An 11,872-nucleotide genomic window follows, 5' to 3' on the forward strand; every position below is an offset into this window, starting at 1 on the left:
TACTTGGTCTATGTATATATAAAGAACCCTGAAGGAGAGTCTCTAACTAGCATGACGGTATATGCAGGACGGACCGTCGTGGGTGTCCGTCGTAGGACACTTAGAAAAATATTGGAGACCCTTAGCAGAGGGGTCTCTGACCATCATGACGGTCGTGCAGGACGGACCGTCGAGGGTACGACGGTCCGTCATAGGTGTCCGTTGTAGGACACATAGAAAAATATTGGAGACCCTTAGTAGAGGGGTCTCTGACAATCATGACGGTCGTGCAGGACGGACCGTCGCGGGTACGACGGTCCGTCGTAGGTGTCCGTCGTAGAACACTTAGAAAAATATTGGAGACCCTTAGCAGAAGGGTCTCCAACCATCATGACGGTCGTGCAGGACGGACCGTCATAGCCATGACGGTCCGTCACATGTATCCGTTGAAGGACACTTGGGAAAAAAATGAGAGACCCTTAGAAATACGGTCTCTGACAACCGGAACGGTTGTGCAGGACGGACCGTCGTGAAGACGACGGTCCGTCACATGTGTCCGTTGGGGCAGGGTGCTAGGGCTTTTTGAACGGACCCTAAGATGGTCCGTCGTGTGTACGACGGTCCGTCATCGAGGTCTCGTTCTGAATAACAGTGAAAGAACTGGGGGTACCCTATGCATCCCCGATGAACCCACATGCTCTTGTAGTGTTTTGGACCTATATTTGTCTATCCCAACTACCTAGGAGACTAGCAATGCAAAATCACCTATGGCTAGGGTTGTCAACATGGCAATTTCGAACATTTGTAACCTAGGTCAGGCAGAATCGTATAAAGTAAACAAAATACTATGAGGAACTAAGCTGAATACTAACTAGTAACAAAAATGCAAGATAAATGAGTATAAATTAGAGACACATACCGTAGAAATGGAGAAAAACAGATGCAAAGGTACTCGGTGGCAAGGTAGACACCTACAGCAGCAGCTCCGACTAGTAGATGATAATTTTAAGGCTTTGGAGAATTGTGGGGGCAATGATCAGTGGGGGGGGATGTGGAAGTTGAAAAGAGAGGGGAGATGTGAGGAATAATGAATGAATGGGGTGAAAATGAGGGGTTGGGGGGTTTAAAAGGTCAGATTTTGAAAAAGGGTCCAGCCGGGTCGGGTCGGGTATAATTCATTAATCACGCGACGGTTCCCCGACGACGGTCCATCGCAGTTGTGACGACCCGTCGTAGGTTCCGTCGTGTGTGCCCTAATTTCAAAATAGCAGAAAAACGTACCTGGACGACGGATGCATACGACGGCCCGTCGCGTGCGCAACAGTCCGTCGATATATCCGTCAGTGGCTGCTGCGGAGTAGTTTTCTGCAGAATTTCCTGGTGATGTGCCTGCGAATTTAAAAACCCATTAGTAGAAAAATGCTATCCTTACTAAAAAAAAGACAAGAATTGGGTTGCCTCCCAACAAGCGCCTTATTTAATGTCGCGGCACGACTGGGGACACTTGATTACTCAGCCTTCATCAAGATGGTTTGCCTCTATTACTTTATTCCCCGATGCTTTATGCCCAAAATAGAGTTTTATTCGTTCTCTATTCACCTTAAACCACACTCCCTCCTTGGCTTTTAACTCAACTGCTCCATGAGGGAATACTTGGGTAATCAAGTAAGGGCCAGTCCATTTGGACTTGAGCTTGCCCGGAAGACGAGGCGACCCAGAACTGTCTACAAGCACCAAATCCCCAACCATAAACTCTTGTTTTGCATTTTCCTGTTCAGTCTCCTTCTTCATCTTTTCTTTGTGGGATATGGCAGATACCGATTGGAGCTCACCACTCTGCCTCATGGTCCTACAAATGTTGAAGGTCGCTTCTTCATTATTCAACCGAAATGTCATCTGTCCCTTCTCCATATCAACTAAGGCTCTACCTGTGGCAAGGAATGGCCTCCCAAGAATAATAGGCACTTCGAAATCGACCTCACAATCAAGAATAACAAAATCAGCCGGAAAGATGAATGACTCCACTTTTACTAGCACATCATGGAGTATCCCTATAGGCCGTTTCACTGTCCGATCAGCCATCAGTAGCCGCATCGCAGTGGGTTTTGGATCCCCCAAACCCAACTTCTTGTAAATGGAGAGGGGCATGAGATTTATGCTTGCCCCCAGATCACATAATGCTTTCGCAAAATGTAATGACCCAACTGTACAAGGAATAGTGAACGCACCAGGATCTTCTTTCTTTTGTACGAGGGATCTTGTAGCAATAGCACTACAATGCTGCAGTCTATCATCATCCTCGAAAGTGACCGATCTTTTCTTGGTGACCAGATCTTTCATAAATTTGGCATAACCGGGCATTTGTTCTAGAGCTTCTACCAAAGGGACATTGATAGAAAGCTGCTTCAGCATTGTTATGAAACGCCGATATTTACCATCCTCGGTCTTTTTCACTAATCTCTGAGGAAAGGGTGGTGGTGGCCTAGGCATGGGAATTACCTTGATAGGTACTTCTGCATCTTTTCCATTACTTTCCTCTGCTTCACCACTACCCTTTACCACATTATCATTATCCTTTCTCACATTTTCCTCAGTAGATGGCATAGGTGGGTCAATGGTTTGCTTACCACCCCGAGTAGTGATTGCCATACAGTGCGCATCATTCTTTGGATTTTGGACAGTGTTGCTAGGAAGAGTGCCCGGTTGCCGTGTGTTCACTGTTGCAGATAATTGGGCCACTTGCAATTCGATCTGTTTAATCGAAATTGCATGTGTATCAACTTTTTGCCCAATACTAGCTAAATCACCCCTTAACTCTTTAATGTGCTCATCACTAGCATCGAACCTCCTCATCATTTTGTGCAACATATCCTCAACTCGCGCCATACTATCTCCACCATCCCTAGGAGTAACTTCACGATTTTGAGGAGGGACATAGGGCCCATTCCTGTCGTTTCTATTAGCATAGTTACCCCTGTTAAAGTTGTTGTCGCGGTTGTAGTTTCCATCTCGGACATAATGACCCTCACGATTGTAGTTACCATAGTTCCGACCTTGGTTCCCTTGACCTTGGCGCCAATTATCCTGATTTGAGCCTTGGGCGCTTGGTCGGAAACCCCCCATCTGTTCATTTACTGCATAGGAATCCTCCTCATAATAACACTCATCGATTGGAGGTGGTGGTTTAGCCAAGTAGTTGACTGCATTAACCTTTTCTGCACCCCCAGTGACATGTTTTAGTACCAACCCAAGCTCAGTTCTCATCTGAGCCATTTCTTCACGAATGTCATCTGTGGCTGGGTTGTGAGTGGACTGCACTGCAAAGGTGTTTCTCCCTGTATCAGATTTTCTAGTACTCCAAGCTTTGTTATTCCGGGAGATTTTTTCTAATTTTTCAGCGATCTCAGCATAAGGACATTCTCCATAAGATCCACCGGCTATAGTGTCCAATACCGCTTTGTTGTTATCATCTTGTCCCCTGTAGAAGTATTCTTTCAGTGACTCATCATCTATACGGTGATTTGGAACACTTCTCAAGAATGAGGTGAATCTATCCCAAGAACTACTAACTGACTCTCCTGGTAGTGCCACAAAGTTATTCACCCTGTCTTTGTGGTTTAGTTTCTTGGAGACCGGATAGTAGCGTGCTAAGAAGACATCCCTCAGTTGATTCCAAGTAAAGATGGAGTTGTATGGGAGCTCAGTGAACCAAATAGCAGCCTCTCCCGTCAGTGAGAGAGGAAACACTCTGAGCCCTATCACATCTAGATCCAAATCAGGCCTCCCCACACAACTTTTACACACTGCCCTTACCTTAGCTATATGGGCATGTGGATCCTCAGAAGGTAGCCCTGAAAACAAACCTCTGGCAGTGAGCATTTGCATCAGACTACTAGTTACCACAAAAGTGTGGCCAGTGGGTAGAGGAGGCAAAACCAGTGGCCCATCCGAATCTGCTATGTTATCATAGCCTCTGTAGTATGCTTGGGGCCGTGGAGCGGGATTTTGTCCCCTCTGTTGATGTTCACCCGGAGCATCGGGTAACATCTGACCATGAACATCAACCGGAGCTGGGATGTTCTGGTTCGGATCCTCATCATTTATTCCCAAATTACGATTCATATTGCGCAGTGTACGCTCTAACTCGTGATCGTAGGGAAACAGCGGTTCTCTTCCTCTCCGTGTATTTGGCATACAAGGAGGATAGTTCTGAAAAGAAATCAAAAACAATAAAACAAAGTAAAATCAAGAAAATATCAACTAAACTATAGTAATAAGTTCAAATTAATCTAAAAGCTATTTTCCCCGGCAGCGGCGCCAAAATTTGATACGCTCAAACTTACTTCTCAAATAAGAAGTAAAGCGGTCGTGTCAAGTAAATAACCCAACTAGTGAGGTTGGGATCGTTCCCACGAGGAAAATAGTCTAGACTTAACTTCAACTTGTTATTACTATTGTTCGGTTGATAACTTCCTTAGAAAGTAAAAACATAAAAATGTAAAAAGGGGGGTTTGTATTTCCTAATAAGTAAAAAGAATTAACTAAATTGAAAGAGACACTTAATGAGTTTGAAAGTTGGGTTTTAATCAGTTAATCAAAGTAACTAGGGTTTACGTGTTCCCCACAGGTTCATAACTTGATAATTCTAACTATAACAATTCTTTCCTAGTATCTTGCATGCAAAGTGATAAGTTATGTATTTCTAAATCCTTGGTCCGGCATCTAGAAAATCTCACTCCGCACCTTGGTCCGGCTACGTGTGTTGCTTTCCTAACCCTTATCTTTACCTCATATTAAGCATCGTATTCGATATTTGACTAAGTTATTACCTCGTACCAATCAATACTAGCCTATTAGATAGTATACACTAAATCTATGTTAATAATTCTTTTCCTATTATCTACCTCCTTGGTCCGGCAAGTAGCATTAAGGCGAGTTCTAACGTTGATCATCCGTTAAAAAGACTTCTAAGCGAAAGAATTATTAATACATGCAAGACACTATTCGAGAATTGTTATTTTAGCTAGGGTTTATCTCATTATTTGCCTATGGTTCCCACAACCCTAGTTATGGAGTTTAGTTACTCATAGCCATAAACACAATATTCAAATATATTAAATAAGAATTTATGTACTTACTTCAATGAGAAAGAATAAAATCCAAAAGGTTGCTTGATGAATCACCAAAAATCACTTGCAAGAACTCTCGAAGTAATCAATAATCTCACGAAAAGTCTAATGATTATCAAGAATCTCACAATACAATGTTTACCAATACGGAGTTTTAACAATCTAAGAGTCTAACTATCAGGTGTCTAACTATCAGGTGTCTAACCTCAAAAACGAGGTTTTTCGAACTATTTATAAAAAAACAAAAACCTAATTAAACAAGAATTCTAATTGCTGGAAATCTGCCAAAACGCGGCTGGGTCGACGGGCCACGCGACGAACCGTCGTGGTCACAACGGACCGTCGTGGACTCTGTCGTCCCACACTTGTGCAATTTCTTCTGCTGCTTTCTTCATTCCCCTCGACGGCAAGTATGACGGATCGTCATAGGCACAACGGTCCGTTGAGGGTCTTCGTTCCTAAATACTTCAACTCTCGGAATCTGGGTACTGGGATCACTTCTCTGAACTTCACGACGAACCTGCAGGACTGACCATCACNCGTCATAGCCATGACGGACCGTCACAAGCTTCGTAATCCCACACTTGATCAGACTTCCCCATCTTCCTTCAGCAGCGGCACTACGCTGCCACCTACGGACCGTCACAGGCACGACGGACCGTCATAAGTTCCGTAGGTGGTCTCTTCTGCATTTTTTCGCTCAAAATCTCTGCATTCAGCTTTGGACAGATTTCCTGCAAAACAAAAAGAAACTTATATCAAAATTAGCACAAAAAGGCTTTCGGACACACTAAACTTAAGGAAAAAGTATTAATTATACCGTGAAACCACGGTATATCAGTTGGCAGCAGTGGTGTTTGCACTGAAGTTGTGGAGGCATAATCTGTATGGAGTGCATTAGGATTTCAAAGATCATAAGAGTCTCCAATACGTGTTCACAGAGAGGGAGTTGAATCTACGTCAGTGGAGATGGTTGGAGCTTTTGAAGGATTATGACATGAATGTGCACTACCATCTAGGTAAGGGTAGTGTTGTGGCTAATGCTTTGAGAAGGATGAGCATGGGAAGTATAGACCACGTTGAGGACGAGAAGAAGGAGTTGGAAAAAGAGGTACATAGACTGGCCAGAGTGGGTGTGCGATTGGTTGACTCTACTAGTGGGGGTGTTTCAGTTCATCCTAGTTCTGAATCATCCTTGGTAGTTGAAGTCAAGACGGGTCAGCATCTTGATCCCGTGTTGATGGAGCTGAAGGACTCATTGTTGTTAAAAATAATGAGTCTTTCGCTTTGGGAGGTAATGGCATACTTAGATACCAGGAAAAGTTGTGTGTACCAAAGGTGGATGATTTGCAGACCAGGATTGTTACAGAGGCCCATGGTTCAAGATATTCCATACATCCAGGTTCCACCAAAATGTATCATGATCTTAAGTAGATCTATTGGTGGGATGGCATGAAGAAGGACATTGCAGAATATGTGGCTAAGTGTCCTAATTGCCAGCAGGTTAAGGTAGAGCATCTTAATCCTAGTGGTCTGACTCACATTATTGAGGTTCCAATTGGAAGTGGAAGGCCATTAATATGGACTTCGTGGTTGGTCTTCCGAGGACTAGGAGGCAGCATGACTCCATATGGGTTATTGTGGACAGATTGACTAAGTTTGCACACTTTATCCCTGTGAAGTATACCTACAGAGCCGAGGATTATGCGAGACTTTATATTTATGAGACTGTGAGGTGGAATGGGATTCCTTTGTCTATAATTTAAGATAGAGGAGTCAGTTTACTTCACATTTCTGGAGATCTTTGCAGAAAAGCTTGGTCACGCAGGGGAAGCTTAGTACTTCCTTTCATCCATAGACTGATGGGCAGGAATAGCGCACCATTCAAAAATTGGAGGACATGTTGAGAGCGTGTGTGATTGACTTCAGAGGTAGCTGGGATGACCATCTTCCTTTGATAGAGTTCTTGTATAATAATAGTTATCACTCAAGCATTAGGATGGCACCGTTTGAGGCACTGTATGGTAAGATGTGTAGATCTCCAGTTGGGTGGTTCGAGGTTGGAGAGTCATCCATTTTGGGTCCAAATATCATTCATGAGACCTTAGAGAAGGTTAGAGTGATTAGGGACAGGTTGGCTACTGCTTACAGCCGACAAAAGTCATATGCAGACAATAGAAAGTTACCCTTAGAATTTGATGTTGGTGACAAGGTTTACTTGAAGATATCACCTATGAAAGGGGTGATGATATTTGGTTGAAAAGGGAAGTTGAGTCCGAGGTATGTTGAGCCATATGAGATCCTGCAGTGTGTGGGTGAGGTGTCCTATGAGTTAGCATTGCCTACGGAGCTAGCTTATGTCCATCCAGTCTTTCATGTCTCTATGTTGAAGAAGTGCCTAGGTGATCCAGCATCGAGTCTACCTGTGGAAGATTTGGGGGTCGATGAAGACTTGTTTTACGAGGAGGTACTTGTTGAGATCTTTGATACACAGGTCAAGCGGCTAAGGAACAAGGAGATTGCCATAGTGAAGGTATTGTGGAGAAATCATCTTGTTGAGGGTGCTACGTGGGAGGTTGAGGCCGACATGAACCCGATACCCTCATCTTTTCAGCTCTTGAGGTTAGACTTCCTACTCTTAAGTCTATGTTTCCTTATGTCTCTGTATTTTGTTACTATCGCTTGACTGTGCATAGTGATTATGTTATGATCAGATTGGCATTACGATATGTAATGATAGTGTCATTCGGGAACGAATTTTCCTAAGGGGGGGATAATGTAACAACCCTAAAAAGATGAATAAGATAAATACTTAAGGTGTCAAGAATGATTGCGATTAGACCAAGGTTCACACGAATTGATACGCGTAGAAACAAACCTCAAAACCTTTACTACGACCAAGACAACTAACTTGGGGGGCTAGTTAAGCTTGGAAAGGTTCAACCAACCAAGTAAGGCTCTCGAAAATGAAGATTTAATTGAAGGAGTCTTTACCGGACTTAACAAGAAGAAATGTTAAGCTTTGAGGGCCCAGGGGTAAAATGGTCTTTTCTAGGCCAAGGGTAATATCGTAATTACCCTAAGGAACAAATAAATTAATTAGTTAATTAAATTAAAGAACCAATTAGGCTCAGGTTGACTCGAAATGGTCCATTTCGCAAGGGCCACTGTACCCAAGTTCGAGCCCTATTGGAAGCAACAAGTTGGTGATTTAATTAATGTTGATAATCTGATTTTTTAAGGGCATAATGTTCCTTTCACTAAGCTTATTAAATCAGGTTTTAAAATTTTAAAATTACAAGGAGTCTTAATTTGACTAATTCCCAAACTAAAACTCGTATTATTAGACTACTCTCTCACGATCTGTCTCTCACATTTCATCATTCTCTCTCACGTTGGTAAATGTGTTTTTGTGATGTTTATGTTTAAGTATGCATGTTCGAAATTGTGTGAATAATGATTTTGTTGTTCGATATCATGTGAAAAAGGTGATATGTGTGTGCAATGTGTCCCAGTGAAGTACTCACTGTTTTGGGTCGTGTAAAGGCATGGTAATTCTTGTATTTTATGTGTAAAAGTTGTGCACAATGTGATTTCATGTGGTGTGTGAAGTTACAAATTTTGAATGAAAAGGCTTGACTAATGTAACTACTAAACTACACCTAACAATGCACTAAATGCTTGGTGAAATGCCCTAAGAAACTAACTTGAAAAGGTTGATGAAAGGAAGCTAAAAATTATGAATAACTTTCCAGCTTAGTGTACTTTAAATTTTGTTCAAAAAGGGGGTTGAAATCTGGAAATTTAATACATTTAAAAAAGGTGAGGCCACCATGATTCGAACATGAGACCTCACCCTTTGGCTACTGCACTTCGCGAGAAAGGAAAAGAAAAAGGGGGCTGGGGTAATAGAAATTGGGTCTGCTGGTTTAGTAGGAAGAGAACAAGAATTAAAATAAATTAATGGAGGGGTGGGGATTGAACCCACGACCTCCAGTAGCGAGTGAAGGAAGAGAAAGTAAAGAAAAGAAAATGTGACGCGTGGGAATCGAACCCATGACCTCAAGGTTGGAAAGGAGAATGACAAAATTAAATAAGAAAAGAAGGTGAGGTTGTGGGGGCTCGATCCCACAACCTCACTTCCAAAACGCCTAATCTAATGAACTTAAATTCAAAAAATAAAATAAGGAGGTTGTGAGGATTCCAACCCACAACCTCCCAATGCTCTAGGGAATTTAAAAACAAAAAAAAGGAGAATGTGGGGGTTCGAACCCACAACCTCCCAATGCCTAGCGAAAATTAAAGAATAAAATGGAAGAGGATGTGGGGTTTTTTACCCACAATCATTCGGCAAACCTAACAGGAAAACCAAGTAGAAAACTAAAGATACAATGTTAATGATGGGGTTCAATCTAGAGTCCCAATATCATGGAGATTAAAATAAAATCAATGAAAAATGTAAATGTTATCCATGTGATTCGAACTTGGGTTTTCTTACCCAAACTTCCGTATTGATATATAAGTCATACGTGAACAAAATATCCAAGAATAATGCCAACTACTTAGATCGAAATTAAGATCTTGGCATATATAAAAGATACATAAGTCTTGTACTACATAATCTTAGGAATGTATCAATCACTTAACGAACTATGAATGAAGCCCCATGTATTGTGTGTATAGACTCATAAGTCTAGCATACGTTTGAAAGTAAGTGAACCTAAGATGTATGTGAAGAATTGATGAATCCTAGAAGGGTTAAGTATGAGTGTAAGATACACTAAATGGCCAATAGCATTGGCATATGATGAGATGAACAATGAAATGATGAAACTAACAGTGAAATGATTAGAAGGGTTACGTAAGGATGTGAAACACACTAAATGGCCAAGTGCATTGGCATATGATGAAATGAACATTCACGTAATAAGTTGTGAGTAACTATGAAAAGCAAAGGTGATAATGTTAATGAATGCGGTGACAACATCAGATGAGGCGAAATGTAAATGATGAGACCAATCTCAAATGAGCCTAAGTAAATGTTACCAAAACAAACTCACCTATGAGAGTGTAAGATAATGAAGAGACCAGTCTGTATGAACACTCTAATGAAGGTATTGAGCTTAACACACTTAATACTAATTATGAGATGATAAATCATCTAATGAGCTATGATTTTCTTATCCTAGAAGTCAGCTTACGTGACGTATGAGATGAATGAAATAGAACATTATACTGAGCACCATAGGCAAGCTATGAGCGGTGATCCCTTCTTTCGGGAAGGACGAAGGTTCGCGTAACTCTCATTAGATGAGGTTGTCCGGCTTGCCGGGTATGGGTCACATTATATCTCCTAATCTTCAAACCTATACAGCCAATATAAAGATTTGGCGGGGTTAAATTCCCATGTAAGCTAGCATGTTTTGGGTCACTTTGGCCGGTGATTCCACCTCTTTTCGGTGTGGGGGAGACATTGGATTTAATGATGCTCACATGATCTATGTTGGTTAACGTTAATGTTCTGAATGAATGAATCAAGCCAGCTTCAAATGATGCACATAATGAAATGAATGATACCAAAGGTGTTAGAATAGGATAATTAAAAGGTGAGTTAGATTTAAGTAATGACATTCGGTCATTCTTAATCATTGCACAACGAACCTAATGAAAGTCATAAACTACATCCTAGGTATAGCTTGTGTCTAAACTGGCCTATGAATGAAATGAAATGGAGTACGTATGAATGAACGAAGCAGACTCTGTGTTTGCTAATGAAGACTCCCTAGTTGAGGTCCCATCTATTGAGCCCTAATTTCTGGGATATCTTAATGATAAGTCCATGATTCTATGGTCTCATGGCATATGAATGAAAGATATTAAAGAAGTTATGTGCTACATGCAAAATGTGTTGTATGCTATATGATAGGTGCTACGTGTAAATATTATGTGCTTTCTCAAAATGTGAAAAGTATGATGATGTATGTTATTCTCATGGCATAACTTTTCTATTCCAAATCTCGAAAGCTCACTGAATTTCCTAATCCAAATTAGGAAAGCTCATTGATTTTCCTAATCCAAATTTTGAAACTTTCCTAATCTCAATTTGCCAAGTCCACTGACTTGTCTTCCAAAAATCATGTTGTTAGGAAAGAGATATTCTTTATCATGCATGTCCTTGGTGTGTTCTTGCATATATCCATACTTAGTACAAGTGTATACTAACCCTATAAAAACTCTACTATTATAGGTGCAGGCACAGGTGGACGATAGAGCTACAGAATCATCGCTGTAGTTATCTGGACGTTCAACATTCATCCGGTTATGGTAGGTCCTCCTGATTTCACGGATGCTGTTGTTTTATATTCTAGCTTAGTTTTAGAGTTGAGCTAGTGGAGCATGTTCCACTAGCGTTTCTTTCCTATTTTTTATTCAAACTATGTATTGGTGCAATTTTGGCAAATATACACTTAATAAGAATTGAACTATTTCTTTCAGTTGCTTATCTCTTTACGTTAGATGGTTGATGGTGAACAATTACATATTAATGAGAATGTGTTTATTAGTATGTTAAGAAACAAAAAGTTTCAAATTTTCCGCCAAGATTAACCTATATAAAGTAAGAATGACGTAAGTAGGCTTGCTTGGGACCTCTGAAAGGTCAACGAAGCCGGTTTCATATTATAGTAATCCATAAGATACAACCATAATAACATAAAATCCATATAAACATTTAGACCCCCTACCAAAGGTTATCGTAAGACCCA

The 11,872-nt window shown here is 41.2% G+C and overlaps 1 long non-coding RNA gene across 1 annotated transcript in view; it reads left to right on the top strand.

Moving 5' to 3' along the window:
• LOC107020488 overlaps positions 1-11,560 on the top strand; it is a 36,993-nt gene extending 25,433 nt beyond the window's left edge. Inside the window, exon 4 of the long non-coding RNA XR_003578460.1 lies at positions 11,356-11,560. This is a non-coding gene — a long non-coding RNA (uncharacterized LOC107020488). The remainder of the gene's footprint in view (positions 1-11,355) is intronic.
• Positions 11,561-11,872: the final 312 nt, after the last annotated feature.

The sequence above is a fragment of the Solanum pennellii genome, chromosome 5, assembly GCF_001406875.1.
Source record: "Solanum pennellii chromosome 5, SPENNV200".
Classification (NCBI taxonomy): domain Eukaryota; kingdom Viridiplantae; phylum Streptophyta; class Magnoliopsida; order Solanales; family Solanaceae; genus Solanum; species Solanum pennellii.